General features: G+C 28.6%; 1 protein-coding gene and 1 long non-coding RNA gene across 3 annotated transcripts in view; one reads left to right on the top strand and one right to left on the bottom strand.

Moving 5' to 3' along the window:
- The window catches only part of ome (dipeptidyl peptidase 4 omega), a 183,180-nt gene that overhangs the window by 55,177 nt on the left and 107,004 nt on the right, over window positions 1-20,999 (top strand). The window lies entirely within an intron of this gene.
- On the bottom strand, window positions 5,266-5,885 carry LOC118064077 (uncharacterized). The gene is made up of 3 exons (XR_004690016.1): window positions 5,764-5,885; window positions 5,498-5,710; window positions 5,266-5,418 (listed from the first exon to the last, which is right to left on the bottom strand). It is a non-coding gene; the product is annotated as an uncharacterized lncRNA (long non-coding RNA).

Genomic DNA, 20,999 nt, shown 5'->3' on the forward strand with positions numbered 1-20,999 from the left:
TTTGTGAATATTATTTATAAAATAGTCATATGCAAATTTCTTGGAACTCAAAAGAGAACTTGTTATTGTTGTTTTTCGTACATATTTGTAAATTATCAAATGTACATACAAAAGATTAGTAACGACGACATACTCGGCATAACATTTTGAATACTATTCTCTTCTTCCTTAGCAGTTCCTTCCCGTCGCAGGTGTCGGTTTTAAGTAGACCATTATGCATAATATACTAGTAAAGAGAGGAAACTTTGGTGAAGGAAGGATGCTTCTTAAGGGACTAGTTTAGCATATACGAATATTTTTCTTCTTCTTCTTCTTCTTCTATACAATAATGCACATAAGATTGCATTTATAAATGCCATACTTTCAAGACTATTCTTTGAATTAAACTCGAAATATCGCCATTTATAAACACGGTTATTTTTGCGGCACGAAATGAAAGTGTTTATTGTTGATAATATTCCAGGATGCGGCGTAGAATTGCTTATAAAATATTCTCATTATAAACAACTATCATCAATAAATAGAGGGGTGAATTGAAACCATAGCATCCAACAAAGACGTTTTATACTAAATAATAATCAAAAAAAAAAAATTAAAAAATTTTTCTCTGTCGGTAAATAATGATAAAAAAAATTCCACAAGTTTAGACCGAAATTTAATCAGTTTTTGATTATTTCACGATTCAATAATTCAGGTAGGTGACTTATAAAATTGTCCTGCATTCGGAATCTGAAAAAAAAATTCAAATCTCACGTCATTTTTAATTTTTCTACGAAAATCACTAGGAAGATTTTTAATCAAACTTTAATATGTTGTACAGTCAATGTTCAACGAATTGTTAAAAAAAATAACTGATTACTGATCGATTATTTTCGGTAATATCAACAATTAAATCTCATCATTCTACGCGAATTAACGAGCCACGTTAGTTCGCTGTGTGTGTGCACCTATCGACATAAAAATATCTCCATGTGTGTGTCAGTAACTGAATTGTACACTTACAAATGTATTCGTTAAAAATTTTTATGAAAATGAAATAAATACCAATTAAAGCAACAAAAAATTATATAATATATTCTTTCCACTAGTGACAACACCAAAAAAACTGTAATGCAATTCAACTAAAGACTTAAATGATTAAAAAATCATTCCAAGAATGATTTTTCTCAGAAGTACGAATAAGTGTTGGGAGTTTTTAGGATTTTTGGTTGTAATGAGGAAGCTAAAAGACTAGAAAATAATTATTTAATTGTTTGTGAATCAGATATTGAATTAAAATAAAAAATCCTAGAATATTGCAAAGACAGAATGGACATTAATGAATAGATAATAATTCTTTAACCAATAAGAATTCAGTCACTTAATATCGATATACTTTGATCATTGACTAACTTCAAATCACTTTTCCCCTAATTAAATTAATTCAAATAATAATTTATCAATGCAATTTATTGTTAAATTATTTATCACTGAATCATTTTCTGAGAACTTAAACAAAAGAAAATGATTTTCGAAACTATTTCCAAGTTTATTTAATTAATAAAATATTTTTTCACCTAATTAAGTATTGAATTGAATAATTTTCCTTTCAATATATTTAAATTTTCTATTATGAACCTCAGTTAATATTTTGCTAAACAACCCTACCCTTCATCAGTCTTTATCAAGTCTCCGAGACCCAAATTGTATTACCCCATTCTAACTTTCTTCTTTACACTAGTTTTTCTCGAGTGACCGCCATTATCTTTTTCTACTCCACCTTTGAAGTATGCGTCTGAGAAGATAATATTTCCTAATAACCTTGCGATGATGATAATAATAATAATAATAATAAAGTGAAGCGAGTCAAAGTTTTGATGAGGGAAAGACTAGCAGATTTCGTGAGAGAAAATATCAGCGCGATAAGCTGGCGTGAGTTTTCGTAGGATACTACTTGGTGCAAGAAGGTTACTATGTTATATTTACATTCTAATGCACGTGTGTATGTGTATTCATGCAGATTAAGGAAGTTTGCAATGCTTTAACTATACCGAGAATATAGCAGAAGCCTTCGGACCGTTGAATCTAGAGTATACACTTTCAGAGGTTTTATTGCCAGTGACACTCGTATATTTCACGATAATACAACGACCTACCCTCAGTAACGTTAGATTTACAATGGATTTATTTCATTCTTAACTTTTATTATATATTCATTACTTCACTGCCAATGGTTTCCGGTTATGATTTTGTAATTCCTTGCTGCAATATTTAATCTATTTGGTTTGAGGTCACAAATAGAAAAGAGAACAGCTGATATTCAGACAGAAAGAGAAATAATAAATAAAGTACGACTTTAATGTGGAGTGAAAAAGAAGAAGCATTGGTGATCATTGAACCCAAGGGAATAAATTTTAGTGCCAAAAAGTTTTTTTTATTGTTTAAAATATTTCAAATAATAATGTGAGAAGTTGAAATGATAATAAATAACTGAAATAATGATTTTATAAAATGAAAAGTTCGAGCTTGACACGAAATGCTCTTAAATGGTTATCTCTATTAAAATTGCTCACTTTGTTCAGAATAAAATAATATGTAAATATTTAATTAAATATTTTACAAGATAAATTGAAATTTTAATAAATAATTAATTGTATTATGTTATTATGGTTAATTAATATTTGATGAGTTTGATTAATAAAACATTTAATGAAATAATATTTATTGCATTGATATGAAGGGTTTATAATTAATAATTACATAATATATTTCAATAAATGAAATTAAGTATCAGTAAATTAATAATAAGTATCGGATTTCATATCTAAAATTGAAATCTCGTTATTTATTAAATTATTTAACTGTTGGTTAATTAATTATCAATTGGTATTTTAGTCAACAAATATCGTCCCTGTCATTCCAAAAGTCGTATATTTAAAATGAGCTCTTCCTTTAATATATTAAAGTCTGAAATCGTCATTATAGTGTTAAGTCTGACATCCCCCCCCCCTCAAACCATTTCTAAAAATATTTATAAATATTCAGGTTAAGATTAATATGCATTTCTTTCGTTAAATGATAATTAATCTTAAATTAGTCTATGATTATCGCCAAGCTATTATTTTATATTTATTTATAATAATATTAAATTAATAAGAATTAATTATTAAATTTTATTTGGATATAACAATAGCATTTTGCTATTGTTAATAAAAGAACAATGGAAATTTCACTTACGATTTTTTGGAATAACAGCGACAATATGAGTGTGTAGACATTGTAAATTTTAGTGTTTTATTTAAAAACATTTAAAGTGTTTTAATATGCCGTCACTTGATCAACATTGTTTCTTGATTTTTAAACACTTGAAAACGTTTCAAAATTGAGACAATGTTAATTAAATAGGTGACGTCATATTAAAACATTTTTAATGTTTTAAAATAAAACATTGAAATTTACAGTGGATATGTCTCTCGTTGAACTATTTTAAATTATTTTATTGTTGAAAACATTTTTGTTGTTTTTTTTAAGGTATTTTTATAAGAATATTTAACATTATGGAGATTTCGTGCTAGATTATATACAATAATGAAAAATACAACTACCACAAATGGAATATATGTTGAAAATTTTAGCATTGTTTTTCTTAACTTTAGAAAGCAACTGAAGTCTTTGCTGGCAAAATATAGAACATTTCCATCACACCAAAGTCTCTTCTCAGTTTACGATGGTTCACAATATCTTTATACAAGTACGACACGCTTGGTTGAATTGTACTTGATTTCCTTGGCAATTTTTGTATCAGGAAAGTTTGTGGAAACTGGGCTAAAAATTCATGCTGATACTTCATTTAGAGATGATTGTAAAAAAATTCCAACTACTTTGTTTAAATGAAAATATTAATTAAACACTACTTTTTAGGTTTATTTCTTTTCCTCACAAGTTTTAATTTCTCATTCGTATTCCTTACACACAAATGCTGCATTTTTTTTTATCCTTGAAAAATGAATTGTCCTTTTACAATTTACAGTTTCATTCAGTTAATAATTCACGTCTTTGTCTCACGAAATATTTTATTATTCCTATTTTTTTTTTTTTTGACACTGCACAGTAATAAATACAATTATTTAAATTTCTTCAATAAAGAAAGTATTGTTTCATAATCGTATTATATTCAAGTTTGACCTGGATGGTACGGGTTCAAAAATATTTGCAGAACTTGGCATTATCAACTCAAACAATTGTCCAGCAATGAATAGAACTTGTCGGTCTGGTGGTCAGTTATTTTCTATCTCTCTTTTTCTCAATTATATTTCACATAATGTTTATTGTTGCAAAATTAACTAGATTAAAATGTAAATTTGAATTATTTAGTACCCAATGGTAATTATCTCGCGTATTTGTCAACCTAATTAGACTTATTTACCTTCCATGATTTCCGATTACACTCATTCGGTCCATTTTACAAAAATAAAAATCTCCACACTCCATAAATAAATAAATAACTCTAGAGTAATATCCAACTGTTTAACAAGTCTCCTTTATCAAGAATCTACAGTTTTAATAAATAAAATCAACAGAGATAATGAAAAAAATGTGATTTTGAAAAATAAATAATATTTTTATTTAATTTGTGTATAAAAAAAATATTTTTCTGAAGTTAATTATTCAAGTAGAAAATAGAAAAAATATATTTAACTCAACAGCTTCAGCTACAAGAATAATTTTTCAATTATTTGCATACCGACAGATTTCGTCAATCAATTCAACACCTAGAGCACAGTCCATAGTACTTTTATTTACAGTATTATGATCATAAGATAACTTCACATTTTACTTCCTTTCTTTGTCATCTAAAAATCAAAACGAGTAACTCAACGGATGACCTCCTTAAAATAGTGCAAAAATCAGACCAATTACTCACTGTTAGACATCAACAGATTGTAATTTATATAGTTAAAATAAAAAAAGAAGAAAAAATTATTTACATTCCAAAATGATATTTCTATTGATATAACTAACGTAATATTTTTTTATCATCAATCTGGCTATTCAAACATCGTTTATTCTCTTATCCGTGTGTTAACCAAGTCCACGTTGTATTATCGCAACTCAGCGTAGTTGGATTATATATTGGAGTACTTTTCGCATGCTCTACGCGAAAGTGAATGGAAAGTAGACAAATAAAATAGCCAAACATAAACCTTTATTTCCAAACATAAACTGACTGCTGCAGATAATTGCTACTAGCTTATGTCTCCATCTTTTCTCTTTTTCTACCTGTCTTCCTCCTCAAAGCGATCCTAGCCATCCGTGACACTCTATATAAGCTTATCCTATCTTCATCTCTCTTATGAGAGAAACGCGCTGTGAGTGCTATAAACCGACCAAACCGACTTCTTCTTCTGCATTTGATCGTGAAATTTAATGTATAGTGTTCTAAATGTGAAATGCTCATGCTATCATGGCTATATAATTTTACAGTTCTCAATTGTTTTATTTTTCTTTTGCCTCTTACCTTTTAGCCTCAATTTCAAATATCACTTGAATGGAGCCTAGGCATGTATTACTTTTGATTTATTTGAATAATTTTTTTTCTTCAACGTAATAAATTGATTTCTAAGTTGTCTTTTTTTAGATCCATTCATTAAATAAATTCTAATTAAATAAATTTAATTACTCTCTTTAATTAAATTAGGGAATCCACTGATCGATAGTTGGGTTAAAATTACTAAAAATAAATATTAGTTTATAGAAATTCAATATTTAATATTTGATTATTACTTGGAATAAGGCAATTGCCACATTCTTGAATTCACTCATAATATAAAGGTAATTTTCAATCAGAAGAATATTTTTTTTAGTTTAGTAAAGTTTACTTATTTTCAGTTATATTTTTAAGACTTTTATTGTATTCAACTTCATGTAAAGTTTTTCTTAAGAATTTTTACTTCATGAAGTTTTGATTCGTTTTTATTCTTCTTTATTTTCAATTTTAAAACTCACTATTGATTTTGTAAGTACTTAAGTTATGATTTATTCAGATGACACTAATAAAACTGTGGTAAAAAAAATATGTAAGTACTCCAGAAATATGACATTAATGATGAAAAATCAATGTTGATAGTCCTAACAACCTAGACATTCAGAAGTATGCAACAAACTTTATCCAAGTTCGATTTCATGTCTTGATGTGAGTCATAAGACCGAAGCTATATTCAAGGTAGTTGAGAAAGTCTCAAGAGGTTGGAAACACTCGGACAATGATAAAGCTAGACAGAGTTTACGAACTAGAGACAACTCACGTGCAAAGACTTGCATACATTTCTAAACGAGCTTCACCGGCTACTTTGAATAATTTTGCGAATTATTCCGATTGAACTTTAAGAAACTTATGCCACGTGAGATACTTGATGGAATTTTATCATGAAAATCTACAGAGAAAATTATCGAATGATTTCTTCAACTGAAATAAATACTTAATACTATGATATCTTTTTGAAATTTTAACCCAGATGTCATGACAATTTACCAACGATAAAATTTACGTCTGATGAGTATGATTAAGCTGCATAAAAAATTCTCTGACAAGAAATTATGTAAACGTCTAAATCAGATGACTCTTGGGAAGAGAGAGAAGTTGGTATTATACTTAGACCAACAGAAGTTTGACTGTTTTGGACATTCCAACAGTTTTGTTGTCATTTACATTTTGTGATTATCAAAATGTCAATTTCAGACGTTTACATTCCAGACAAATTACTTTGCACACAGTTTCAGTTACATACTTTCTAAAAACAACTATCTCTGGAATGTTTGAATAATTATTTTTCCATTTTATTTTTTTTTCGTGGTTTTATTGATTCTCATATTTCAATTTGATGTATTAACTCACTAGAATCAGCTCACGAATATGCAAACTGAATTGATAGTATTGATGAATGGAAAAATAATATATAAATATTATCTTACTTCATATATATTTTATTCATGGATTTAACAGTCGATTTTAAAATTGGAAAAATGTAATTTTCCGATTAATATTGGAGCTCACGTACCAAGAGGGATTTTTTAAAGTAAATTTTCTGTTAGAAAAAAAAATGTTTCAATGTTTACTTCAAAAATACATTGAATAAAAAAAAGATAGAAGAGAATTTATGGAATATCTTTACAAAAAATTCATCAGAATAATTTAACGTGATATAAATCAAATTTTCAATTTTCACATTCACAACAATAACTTGGACTTCTTTGTCTTCCCTGTTTGAATGAAGAGAAGAACATAACCATGTTGAATTTGCACTAGAAACGTGCACGTTGATGCTCTAAAATTATATTATGAATTCTCAAGTCGTTCTAGTCCTTATTCAACGTTAAGATCAACTTCTAACTTGTCTTCTCAAAGGCAAATCTCCGCTATTGTAGTCAGTTTGTGGTAAGTACTTATCAGTATAGGTCTGATGCTTTTCATGCCTGTGAAATTACCCACAAAGTTTCTCACCTCTCAAGAGAGACCACTTGAAATCATCCTTTCTTTATGATCATTGGATCTCACATTGAGGATGCATATTCTCTTACCACAATAGATTGAAATTATAACCTGTCCTGAAAGTAATCACGATTTTTGTTGATGACGTTGATGATGAACATTGAATTGGTTAAAGAGATAAGCATGGAATAAAGTATAAAACGTACACTGTTTCTAATTGTACCTTGTTTTAGCTTTAAACTTGATGAACAACATTCATATTGTTGGTGATGTAGAATCATTGAATGAACATTATCTTATTTCTACCCAAGTTTCCATTTTAAAGAGAAATTTGTGATATAAACAGCTATTAAGAGCTCTTCAGATGAAATATTCCTTTCATAAATTAACCAGCTGCTCAATTATATGTACTTCAAAAGACACCCTGTGTTCTGCTCATAACAAATTAGCATTAAATTTACAGAAAGGATTTGAAGTGACAATGGCAAATTATTAACAATGTATTTAATCATTAAAAGTCTTAGGATTATTCAATATTTAGAATTATTACCGGTTATTTAATGATATTAATAAATATTTATTTTATTTATAAATAATAATTTCGGATAATCTCTACTATTCATCATACAATCATTGATAAATAGTAATAAATAAGTTTAACATTGGAATATGGAGAATAAAATGTAATAAAAAATTTCTTTTGAGTATTTTATATTCTTCAATATTTCATTTTATACATGCCAAGAATCTCATATTGTTGCAGTCTTTCTTAATATTCTATTGTCTACATAGAAATAAAAATGATACTTTCATCTTTGTTGTATATCTTTTACAAGCTTCTTATAAGTTTTATTATTTATATTATTGCCAATTCAAGTGTCAAGAAACTAAACACTTAAAATTTTTACAATGTTAAAAATCACAAATAAATTTTTTAGATAAATTTTAAATATTTCTATAGTTTGTTTATAGTAAAAAACATTGTCAACACTTAGATATTTAGTTATTAAACACTTTATGTATTTTTTTTTTTATTAAATACTTGAATTTTTTTTGATTTGAAGTGATATTTATTCTCTTTATTCTGTGAATATTGTATAGATATTTTTTTTTTTAAACTTGAAGCTTTTGATTGGAATGAAATCCATCTAAAAATTTTTTTCGATAAAAAAAATACAAGTTACCTCTGACCCAGATGGTTATTGTAGGGTTCGATTAAAAAAATTTGATATTTTTTCTCTCTATTTGCTGTCCCGGAATATGATCGTTTAATCAAGAATCACACAATTGTTATCATTCTAATAAAATCCTAAAAAAATTGTTTATTCGAAAAGATATTAATTTTTGAAACACTTTTTTTTAAATAATTGACATGATTAAAATTAATGAGCGAGAGTATTTCAATGTTATATAGAATGTGTTGAACGATAACTTGATATTATTTAGGTCAAAAAAAAATTTTTACAGGCATGAATGAACAAAAAAAAAAAACAATGGAGGTTGAGTGAAAGTTTTGAAAAAAATAAAGAGCAGATACGTGTATGCTTTTAAAACAAAGTACGTATATTAAAAGTTGGTAATTGATTGTTTTAAAATACCTAGAAGTGATAAAATAAATTTTACAGCACTCAAACTCTAAAAATAGGTAGATATATAAAAGTAACACTATCATTTTTGTCCAACGAAAAGCATATTAATTTAAATAATAATTCCAAAATACAATTCCACTTGTTTATTCCAAAGTTAACACAGCTACAAAGCTTTTTATTTTTATCTCAAACCATTCTACTATTTTTGCACTTTATTATGTATACAGTCACGCTCAGAATGCTCGCAAAAATATATACCAGTTTCTTCGGATCCTAAACCAACAATCGTAAAATATCATTCAGTCTTTCTGATCAAAATAAATCGACTATTTATATTCTTAACTATTTTATTATTTTTTTATGTTATATAACAACACATTGTGTTTATCTCTTTTACTCTTACAACTTTTCTATACGTATATTTCGAGCAAGTCTGATAAAAATAGGTACTTTCCCATCATCAATTCTAAGGCTGCAAGATGAGAGAATGGTCTGACTCTCTATCACTCTCTCAATTCTTCCAAGCGGCGAGAGATTCGATCTTACTTGTGAAAATCGATGGTTGAGAGTTCGTGAGCCGCGACTCATTATTTTCATCGCCTCACCTGGAAGCATCCTTACACTTCTCTGGTGGTTGAATTTTTTTTTTTATTTCAAGAAGAAAACGTTATTTATGTATCATTGATGTAAAAAGATAGACTTGTAGTATCGAAAGACTTGCTTTTCAATGGGCTGCAATCAATCTGCAATTAAAATTATTTGTCAGAAAGATATATTCTAGTTATTGGCATTAATGGATGAATTTTACTGTGAAGAGAAATAAATTTGAGCGAAAACAACATTTTAGAAAATTTAAAAATGATTCTCAAGTGAATACTTTCATGAATTTGTTATTAAATTTTCCGGATTTTTTTTCTCGCAGATTCATTAGTTAGAATTGAAATTGAAGAAGTCTAAGTGAAAATAAAATTCAGCTATTAACTTTACTTGTATTGTAGAAGACAATTATAATAATGCAAGCTTCAAAGAAACCGTGAGGAAAAAAAAGGGCGACAGAGACTAGAAATGTTTGTGTGTTAGCAATTGTCATAATGAAATTTGGGGCAGACAATTAAATTTTTAAATAGAAGATTTTTAATTTTACTTTAAAATTTCGGTTCTTTTTTGTTTCCTTATTATTAGTAGGATATTCCAAACTTGCCAGTAAATAAAGTTATCATCCAGTCATGAGTGAGTATAAAACCATCACTGAATGATAATTTTATTCCAGTCTCAATAACGGGCCTATTTTATCTTTCTTCTAGGATTGTTACTTGTTTTTTTTTATTTATATTAAATTTCCCATTAAGAAGTTATTGTAATTGGGTCGATTGGTGAAATTTGAATTTCCATCATACCTCCACGTTTCATGGTATTTGCAAGCATACTGACCAATTTTAAGAATGATGTGTGTGTGTACGTACGTATGTATGTACGTATGGACGTCAGCATTTTTTTCGTTTTCGATATCTCAAGAACGGATTAAGACATCGACTTTAACCAAAATTAATTCGAAAGATATTATTATAAAGAAGATCTGAAAGGAATTTGAACAAATTCGGTCGAGCCGGTTTTTTTTATAACAAAATAACTAATAAAAAAATGAAAAGATTAGCTATTTAAAATACTCTCAAGTCAAACAATAACAATTTCATTTGAAAATTGAGTCGATACTGACTAGACATTATTGTTCACAACTAAATATAACTTTTATCAAACATGCATTGTTTATAACAATACGAATTTGTTATAAACAATTAAAAATTGTATTTATTGATTAAGTAATGTGTATATCACATGGATTCGGATGCTTTCAACAAACATTGATTATAACTATTTAAATTTGTTATAAACAATTACTAATGGGACGTTCGTCGTATTAGCACAGACAAAGTGTGCTCAGACCTATTTTTTTATTTATATTTTCATGTAATTTTGAGTCTAATTAAACTCGTATTTTACAGAATAAAATATGAATATTTTCACTCGACCAAATGTAACCTGTGAGATTTTTCGGACAAATATTAATATCCCCCAAAGTAAAAATATTTTTTTCCATTAATTACGTCAGTATTTACTCACATGTGTATTTTCGGCTTGATGGTCCAACTATAACAGTTAAATTATTACGAAAAACCAGAATAGTGGAAGCAGCGTATTGAAAACCTCACGGAAAAAGGCCCGTGATTTATTCCATTCTCTTTTTTACTTTTCTATACAGCGTTTTTATTTGAACTCCTGATATTTTTCACTTCATTTCAATCTCATTTTCTCTTGAAAAATACTTTTGTTAGCTTCATTGTAATTATTTACAATAATACTACTGTAACGGAAGCCATGAAAATGTAATTTATATGACTATTATGAACTTTGATATAAAAAAAAAGTCTCATCAACGAGCATTATATAGAATCTCTGGCCTATGTATGTGTTTATTATGCGGGCATCACTGTTGTTGTTTTGCCCGCAGCCAAAAGTTAGTACTGCACCACAGATAAGGATGTAAAACTCTAACTTCAATACACATTGGAAAAAACGTAGAAGAAAGTTGAAGACAAGATGCGTCGCTCCACACCACTTTCGAATATTATTTTTATCTGCAAGAGACAGAGGAAAAAGTGCATGACTAGTTGTCAGAATAGAGCCAACTAGAAAGGATAGTAAGAGTTGATACCTTAAAGATGAGAGACTCATACTATTCTTGTCAAGCAATAACTTGAATATTTAAAAATGAGAACTTTTGCAATTCCATTTTACTTCTCTATATAAAGAAATTTTTCAGTGAAAATAATCACATCAATTTGGAGCATCAATTTGGAGCAATTGTGATATATTTATTAAAAAAAATATGCTTCCCATTTTATAGAAGTTGAAATTTTATTTCAAAAAATAAAAATGTGCTATGATATTTTTTATTTCAATTTCTCTAACATAAATCATTTATACAAAGATATATCTCCTCTGTCAAATTAATAAACAAATTGGAGAAAAAAAAATCTTCTCTCCCTTTATCACCTCTTTAATTTTCTTTTTCATCGACTTACAGATTTGTCTTTCACTCTTTCAACTCTGGCATACCTGATTCCCCTTTATCGTGCGGTTAGAATCTTTCGATACCTAATTTGCTCGGAAACCAACCGTGAAAACTTGAATCTTCAGTGTGCTGAGATCCAGAGGTGTTCAACCTTCCCAGAGAAAGGATCGTTGGAGATTAGTTCTTGATTTAGAGCAGATAAGGGAAATTAAAAAGTAAAAAAAGTCTCGATTAAGTTTACTTCGATATCAGACGTGAAATCGATGCTTTCAGGAAGCTTCTTACCAACAATTGTTTTTTTATTTTCAAAGTTCTTTCTATCCTGTTATTAGACATTGATAAATTCATTTAAAACCTCTATAGAAGTTTATAAATCAACAAACAACATCGTGTTCTAACTTTGATATGTATTATCATCATCAGCTAAGTAGAGTCATAATTTTTTTATATTCTATGAACCCTATCACCAAGTATTTCAATAATCTCTGAATCATAACTCCACTAAAAAATATTTACCCATCAAAAAAACATCATTTTGGCTTTCCAGCTTTTATCAATTATGATTTCGATCCTTCTCTTCTACTCTGCATAAAAACTCCTTGTTTATTTCGTGTCTTTATGGAGGAAATTATGCAATAAAAGAATGCAAATTACCAGAAAGAAGATCAGAGATGATAACCTAATTTTTTTTATTACTCCTCATGTATTAGAAAAAAACTAACAAGAGAAGCTACATAAAAAACAATAACTTTTGTATATATAGCATTCATTGTTTTTCTCACTTCGATGTTTCTATGCTTCAACAAATATTGGAGAAACAAATTAAAATGTTTTTTAAAAATACTCTGATAAAATAACCATGGTCATACTCTATCTGCAGAGATAACTTGATTATATTAGTCATTTTATGCTATTAACCATCGTCGTAAAATGACATTTATTGTTGTTGTAAATTATTATTACATTATCTTGGAAAAAGTTACTGAAAAAATTTATGTATTATTGAGTAGTTTTTTTTTTCTCATCATATTCATAAAGTTTTAGAAAAACTATATTCACTATTTTTGATGGACTATAAATATGACAATGTTTTTTACTTCATCTGGAAGATTGATTTTTTTTTATTTCTAACTTCTAGATGATTAGGAAACTTTACGAGAAGTAAAATGAAATTTTCTGTTGACAAGTGAATAAGAAAACGTTTTATAAATTGAACAAAATTGCTCTTTGTGGTATTCAATGAAAGAGAAAACGATAATTTTTTCTGAAGAACTTGAAAAATAAATTAATAACACACTTGGTTGTTTTAAAAAATATTTTAACACATTCGACAAATATTTATAAACATAAAAGCAAATTTTCCTGCAACAAAACATTCAATAACTCAATTCTAATCACCAAAGTTTTATTGAATAAAATAACCAAAAATACTATAAGCTCTAGAATAAAAAAAAGCTCCAAGGTAGTTTAGGAGTCCTTATCAAACAGTCCTTTAATGATCCAATTTGTTGAACTTTTGAAAGATCTGACTGGAATCTTGCTCAAGACAAGACTTCCTTAGTTAGGTAAAGATTCAGAAGGAAGGAACTAAGTCGTTTCTTTAGTCCTTATTCCGGTCACAGGAGAATGTGCAAGTCCTCTTTTTATTTAGAAGATTTCAGCAAGTAGAAACATCTGTCTCGAGTCAGGCAATTTAGTAAAAATTCCTTACAGAGATAAAATAAAACCGCACAATGTTCTCCATAGCTCACTATTTTTTTTTTATCCTCAGATCTCCAAGATCTGGTGGTTAGCTTGGTTTTTGTGATATTGCTCTCAACAAAAAAACACTGAGAGCAATACGGCTCCCTTGGGATGGAGCAAACCGATTGCTTGCTTAACCGTCCACCTGCGAGTGACACCAAGTCAGATTGAGATATCGATTTGTAATTTGGTATGGATCGACACAGGGACACGAAATGAAGCAAAAGTGATTGGTTCTCGATTCAGCTTGGAGGTTGAAGTGCTGAGAGAATGGCACAAGGGATAAAATGAGAAGGAGGACTGGTTAGGCTTTAAACCGCTTTCGCGCGTGTCCTATAAAACAGCGATTTAGTAAGCGCAGTCGTGCATGCTGAACAAACGACGAGAGAAAAAGCCCTAGGGAAGAAAAACGAACGAGCTCGATGTACAAGCGCTATAGCGAGACATCTCTTGAGACTATAATCTGCTCCAATATCATCATCTCACTGCATCTCTTTCTCTCATGATACTAGAGACAAACAGTTTGAATAAAGTATAGATAAACAAAACAAACAAAAAAAATCATAATAAAAGTCCAAAGTTTTGTCTAAAAGTTCATCGATCATTGAAATGTTTTCACTTTGCTTTTTATCTTTTTCAGCTCTGTCATTCTTGCTACTGTGAATACATTGCCGGTAGAATAAAGGATGAATTGAGTTTAGAATTCCTAATGGAACATAAAAGTTTCAGAGATATAGTAAGCAACGTTATTCTTTAGGATACGTATTCTCTTTGTCTGATGTATGAGTTTGCGAATGTAAGATTTATTTTTTTTCAACTTGCCTCAACTCTATGGTAATACTCATTCACATCAAGCCAAAGTACCAACTATTTACACCAAAACTTTTTACTACATATATGATGTTATTTATGGATTGCATAAAACTAGTCTTTTCAAGTTCCTTTCTGAATAATTAAACCTAAAATATCTTGAAGCTAAAAAAAGATAACATATTTAAATTAAAAATCACATTCTTTTTTATTGAATAGTTATTTTTCTTTCTGCTAAATTGATTATTTAAATGGCATTGTTAATGAATAATTGTAGTTGATTTAGAGTTGATTAACAACAGTTGGTAATGCTTCTAGCCATGTTCATAGTCTTTGTCTGTGTTTGACATCCCAACCTCATCCTCATGTCTAATGCAACTTAACGCTAAGGGAAATCGTCTATATTAGATGGGAACAGTCAAGCTGTTCGGGGATTCAAACCTAATTGGGAATCGGTTTAGTAATTCTTGAGTTTCGAATTAACAGCTTGTGATATACATGAGTAATTAATACTAATTCTTGGGTAATATCAAGGATCAATGATTTTTCAATTGATTAGAGATGTATGTGGCCATGTAATTTACCTTTACTTGAAGCCAGGCGAAAAGATTCAATCAAATGAACACAATGTTATTTCATGTCATTACATAAATAAATATTAATCATTTGGAAATTAAATCAAAAACTCATCCATTCCATCATTTTGTTTGCACTTTAATAATTCAACATTAACAACGTCACTCTTTAATCAATTTTTTTTGAAGTAAGTAGTATTATCAATCTTCAGTCAGACATCGAAAAAATTTTCTTTTCCACTATTTATTATTTTTTTTATAATCATTTTTATTTGAAAAAAATATATGAAATATGTTAAAAAATTAATAATTGTTTTAATTTGAAAAAATTTCAATTTAAAATGAAAATATGATCTAATTAATTTTATTTATTTTTAATGAAAAATCTTCTCTATTAGTCGGGCAAGTTGATCAATAAGGATCCATATTAATTTAGTTGATGTTTAATATTAAATTCCAGCACGAATTAATGACGTTATTAACGACAAACACTCTCATGTTTATGATAAACATTAACAATGGATCAAAGATATTAGAATTCTGGATGTCGTTGAAAGCTGTTGATCGATTTACACGAACCAGGGATCGATGTAGTCCTTTATCAAGAGCGTTAGAGGATATTTTTTCACTTAAACGATCAGTCTCTGCTCTTGAACCGACTTGACATACGGATTTACAGTGTGTAAAGTCGAGGATTTTCTAAAGTCGTAACGAGCGTCAACTTGTCTAGGAGAAAATGAATAACACTAGAGGGTCGTCGACTTGTACAAGGTAGCAGCTTGCACGTAGATCATTAGGTATTATCAGATTTAATTTACCACATATATCATATAAATATGAAATTTAATAATGATCACTTTTATCAGTGAAAATTTATTTCCTATGGTTATTACTAGTATATCTGGGTTAATAGTACACTGTCATGAATTAAATCTATGTCTTTTTTTGATTATTAACACTGTTGTTAAATTGCTCTTTTTATTGAGATAAGACATGACTTTTTTTCGTTTTTCTAAACACTCGTAATCACTAACTATCAATTTTATTCTTTCCATTTTTATACTAGAGCTTTAAAAAGCTTTTAAAATAATTAAATAATTTTTATCTCAATAAAATGGGTTCTAAAAAAATTAATTCATCTCTTGATCGTTGATCGGAAATTATTATTAACTTCTCATTAAAAAGTTATTGTAATGGGGTCGATTTTATCGTATCTTTATGTTTTGAGACATTTAAAAGCATATTAGAAGGTTTTTAAAATTCATGTTTGTACGTACGTACATTCGTAAAGCCATTTTTTTTTTTATAACAAATAAATTGTAAAATGAGTTGAGTAAAAAAAACATTTGAACAAGATTCTTTTTATTGAATAATTAATATTATTGGAAATTGAGCTCAATATTAATACAATATAGTTACTAATGACTTGATATGACTCTAAACAATTGTATATTGTTTATAATAATATTAATTTATTATAAACAATTGCAAAATGGTTGAATTTATTAAATGATTGTCACAATGGTTATATTTGATGAATATTCATGAGATGTTGTTATAAATAACTTGATGTGATTAAATAACTGAATATTGTTTATAATGGTGGCAATTTGTTGTAAACAAAACAAAAATAAAAAAATTTTTTCAGATTTATAATTTTATTTTGGAGTAGAAATACAATTTTATTTGATTTCAGCTTTTCTAATAGAATCAAACTTCAAAGGAATAAAATTGATATTACATTAATGGTATCTAAAGAACATTAGCTTCTTTATCATAAACGCAAAGGTATTTTCAAATGGATGATTTTTTATCCAGTATCTCTGCTGGAGTAAAAACTCAAAGATTATAAACTCTTTACACCTCTTACCTTCTTCAACTCCAACTCTACAATTTCTCGTGCTTCCTCCAAGTCTTTCGATTACTCGATTTTCCGTCGCGACTCTTGACTTGAATCGTAGATGAAAATTCCGCCTCGTCTCTTTTCCAACATGCTTTTTCGACTTCCGCTTTTTGCACTCGGCATCACCTAGTGCTGAATCTCTCCGTAGATATATCACTGTTAGCAGTGAAGAGTATGGTATGCTAGAGTAAGTGAGTGAAGTGAGTAAGTGTGCGTCAAGTATATCAGTCTTTCTTATTCCGTCAACGAATACATTTTTCATTCTCACTTAAATCTCCTGAATATGCCACATCTGTGATATCCGTCATATCCGGTTTAAAGTTCAGTCGTGAGTAACGTAAAGATATATTATATGTAATAATGATGCTCCAAAAAATATTATTAACAACTTTAACACTTCTTTTACTTTATAAAGTCACATATATTCATGTAAGATTGTCAAAAGTAGCTTTTTAAGTGAAAATAAAATTTTTGACTGCTAGTTTAAGTGATCTAAAACATTTATAACATTCAAATAACACTTTATTTCATTCAATATAATTTATAAGTTGAAAAATTCAAATATTTGTATTCGACAGCTCTTTTCTGTAAAGTAAATGTTGACAAGTATAGATTAAATCGATTTGAATATTGCCTCACTCAAATATGGCAAGTCTGTTTAATTCATTTAAAGCAGAATTACAATTCAAGTTATGTAATGATTTAATTGATATCTCTCTGAAGTCTAGTAATTTTGTAAATTAAAACTATGCACTAGACAACTTTACTTCGAAAGTGTATGGATTCTATTCTTTTACAAAAAAATTAACGTCATTCGAATACAATAAACAAATTATATTATTTCACCTTCATTTACGATTTAATAAGCTGTCAACTATAATTTATAATTATTCAATACATTTTATTTTTAATTAATCAATTGATGAGAAGAATATTTCTATTTTTAAGCTAAAAGTGATTAAGGTATTTTAAGTACATGAAAAAAATGATGGTAATTATCTGAAAAATATTCCCTAGATCCAGGTTCTAGACCTGGTCTCAAGAAGTTCCATTTTTCCAAAAGTGTGCCTGTACGAAAACTATGTAAACGGTGTAGGGCGAGGGAATTGAGATAATTACAAAAATTATTATTAGGTTTCATGATAAAAATCATCGATTTCCTATTATGAGGTTGATAAGTCCCGGAGTATATCGATTATTATTACCCAAAGAGAAAGAAAAATATTTTAAAATTCAATTTGGATAAAAATAGGTCGACATGTTCCAGCTGCATGTAATGACATCTTTAGTCTCTTATTTTTTTTTTATTATTTTATCAAACTAGAAGTCTAATGTATTCGTAGGGAGTATACATATATACAGAGTTCCGGAAGAAATAGAGAATGAGAGTAGATATTTTACGATACAGTCTCACGACGAGTTAGGAGGCGGATCGGTCTCCACGTTTCCCGAGTGCCGTTTTGGTACTAGAAAATGGCAAAGGCGTATCTTGGGTTGAAAATACTCGAGGAAATTTATTTCCCTGTGATGCAATACGAGTCAACAGGGCTATAAGAATAAATAGAGACATTAATTAGTTTGGGGGAAAAAAAAATAATAACAAAAAGAAGACAAACGATTTAGTTAGTAATATGATGAGATAAATTTGCAGCGAAGGCACTTTTTGATGACCACTGCAAATAGGAAAGGTGGCGTGAAGCTAAAAGAATGGTCTAGACGATGTGATGGGCAGTGATGGTATGAGTCGAGAAAATCGTATTGAAGCGAACATGAAGGTGACGTTGAGTGGACATGCTTGAAAAAGTTCACGAAAACCTGATGTACTTGTCTTCTAAAAACTATTTTGTTCTTTTCTCTTTAGTGCAATAAAAGCGAAGCATTTTGTACGTGCTGATGGAGCTATATCTAATTTATGTCTGCTATTTCGGCAATGTGCGACCAGTTTTTCATGATCAAATTTTACAATAAGAATATTGAGCTTGAACAGCTTATTTATAGAAAAACAGACGAACATTATGTACAAACACAGTAAATTCAGTGAAGAATAAAGTATTTGAAGTTGTTTTGAATTGTTTTTAGCCATTTTGAACGAATAGAAAGAAAGCTGATTTTTTTATTATCTCAGAAAATAAATAGGGGAAGATGGGGTAAAGTGGAACACGAAGAAAAAGTGTTAATCAATAAATTAATCGGTATATTAATAAATGTTTATCATTTTTAATCCATTAATAGATTGAAAAATTGATGAATAAAAATCGCAATAAGTGTTTTTAAACTTATTTTAATAAATTAGTATATTTTCTCAAGGGTTTCACTTTGTTCTCTCGTTCTACTTTACCCTCCTTTCCTCTAACTCATTTCTTTTATATTATTACAATTACTTTATTACGATTTCACAATTGTCTTATAGTTTCATTTCAATTATCACAAAGTCTTTGAATAGGTGAGCTTGGGGCAAGACAGACCCATAAGGCAAAATGGTTTTTTGACTTTCAAAATGACTAATGTAATTTTAGCAATAGGAATATTTTAATATCAGAGTAAATTTTTGTATCAACAGCTTCATAAGATCCGTTTTGCCCCGAGTTCCGTTAACTGTTATTTACAAAAGAAAGAATATTGATCATTTTTCCTTCCAGTGGACTTAATAAAATAAATAAATTGTTGGATGAATCTCAATTCATTCTTTATTTATTTAACAACTTAGTTTTAAGTTTAGGAAATATAAACATGTGTATTTTTAATACACATCTTTAGGACTCCAAACTATTCCTCTTTATTTGATTACTCTTTTTATTATATAACCTTAAGTACTTGGGTGAGTCAAAGGGCCCTTTGATTTTATTTAATATTGTGAAATAATAGAATGAGAACAACTATTATTAAAAGTTAGTTTATTAAAAATGACAGATTCAAATACAGAATCAAAGACGAAACGTCTAATGTTAGCTAGTCTCAGTCCTAAACTGGAGATAAACAAACTCTCCCCTCGTTGCTATAAACAATCTAATCGTCAAGCAATCGTCGTTAACTAACAAAATGTCGTTAGTCAATCCATCTATAGACGGACACACATATATTTTACAATATTATGCTACATACTGCAGACATCTGTAAATATGAACAAAGAAGAGAGGATTGGTTGTTTTTACTGTAGAGTAATGTTTAAGAACATTTTCAATTAGTCTTAGAAAAGTCTCTGAAGGATACAGATGAACTTCTCAGCACAATCCGCTATCGTTTAATAAAGAATCCATAAGTATTCTACACTACAAAACAAATTCAGTCGATATTAAATTAATATTCCCTGACCATAATCCTGAATTTCCAACATAAATAAAACAGAAAAATGTACATATTGTTGAATACTGCACACCAGTTCAGTCTTACATCATTTCACTTAATATTTTTGCATGATTTTCATATTTCTACAAACCTCTTATTGAATTGCAAAAATCCTGATATCTTTTCTTAAACTGTTATTTTGTATTTACTCTTTCGACCTTGGATTGTATTCTTGAGTAAATATGAATGAATCTAAAGCCGATCAGAAGTATTATGAGTTTTTGCCAACACAATGTATATTCTACGTGAAGGATTTCTTTATGGGTTCAAGTTTCCCTTTCAACAGTGATAACATCTGCTTATGGTTGAAGCTTGCAAAAATCGTTATACTATAAATTGACTGATATTTTTCTTCTTTTAATACGGAACAATAACAGGTTATATTCTTTGTGCTTTTCTGTATTGTATTTTCCATGTGAATTTTCTGAAATAGAGTAATTCCAGAATAAATGGCTGTGGTTGAGTGTTGTTCTGTTAGGGAAACCTGCGTGTT

Source organism: Chelonus insularis, unplaced genomic scaffold (genome assembly GCF_013357705.1).
Source record: "Chelonus insularis isolate UGA/USDA-ARS -01 unplaced genomic scaffold, ASM1335770v1 contig_160_pilon, whole genome shotgun sequence".
Lineage (NCBI taxonomy): Eukaryota > Metazoa > Arthropoda > Insecta > Hymenoptera > Braconidae > Chelonus > Chelonus insularis.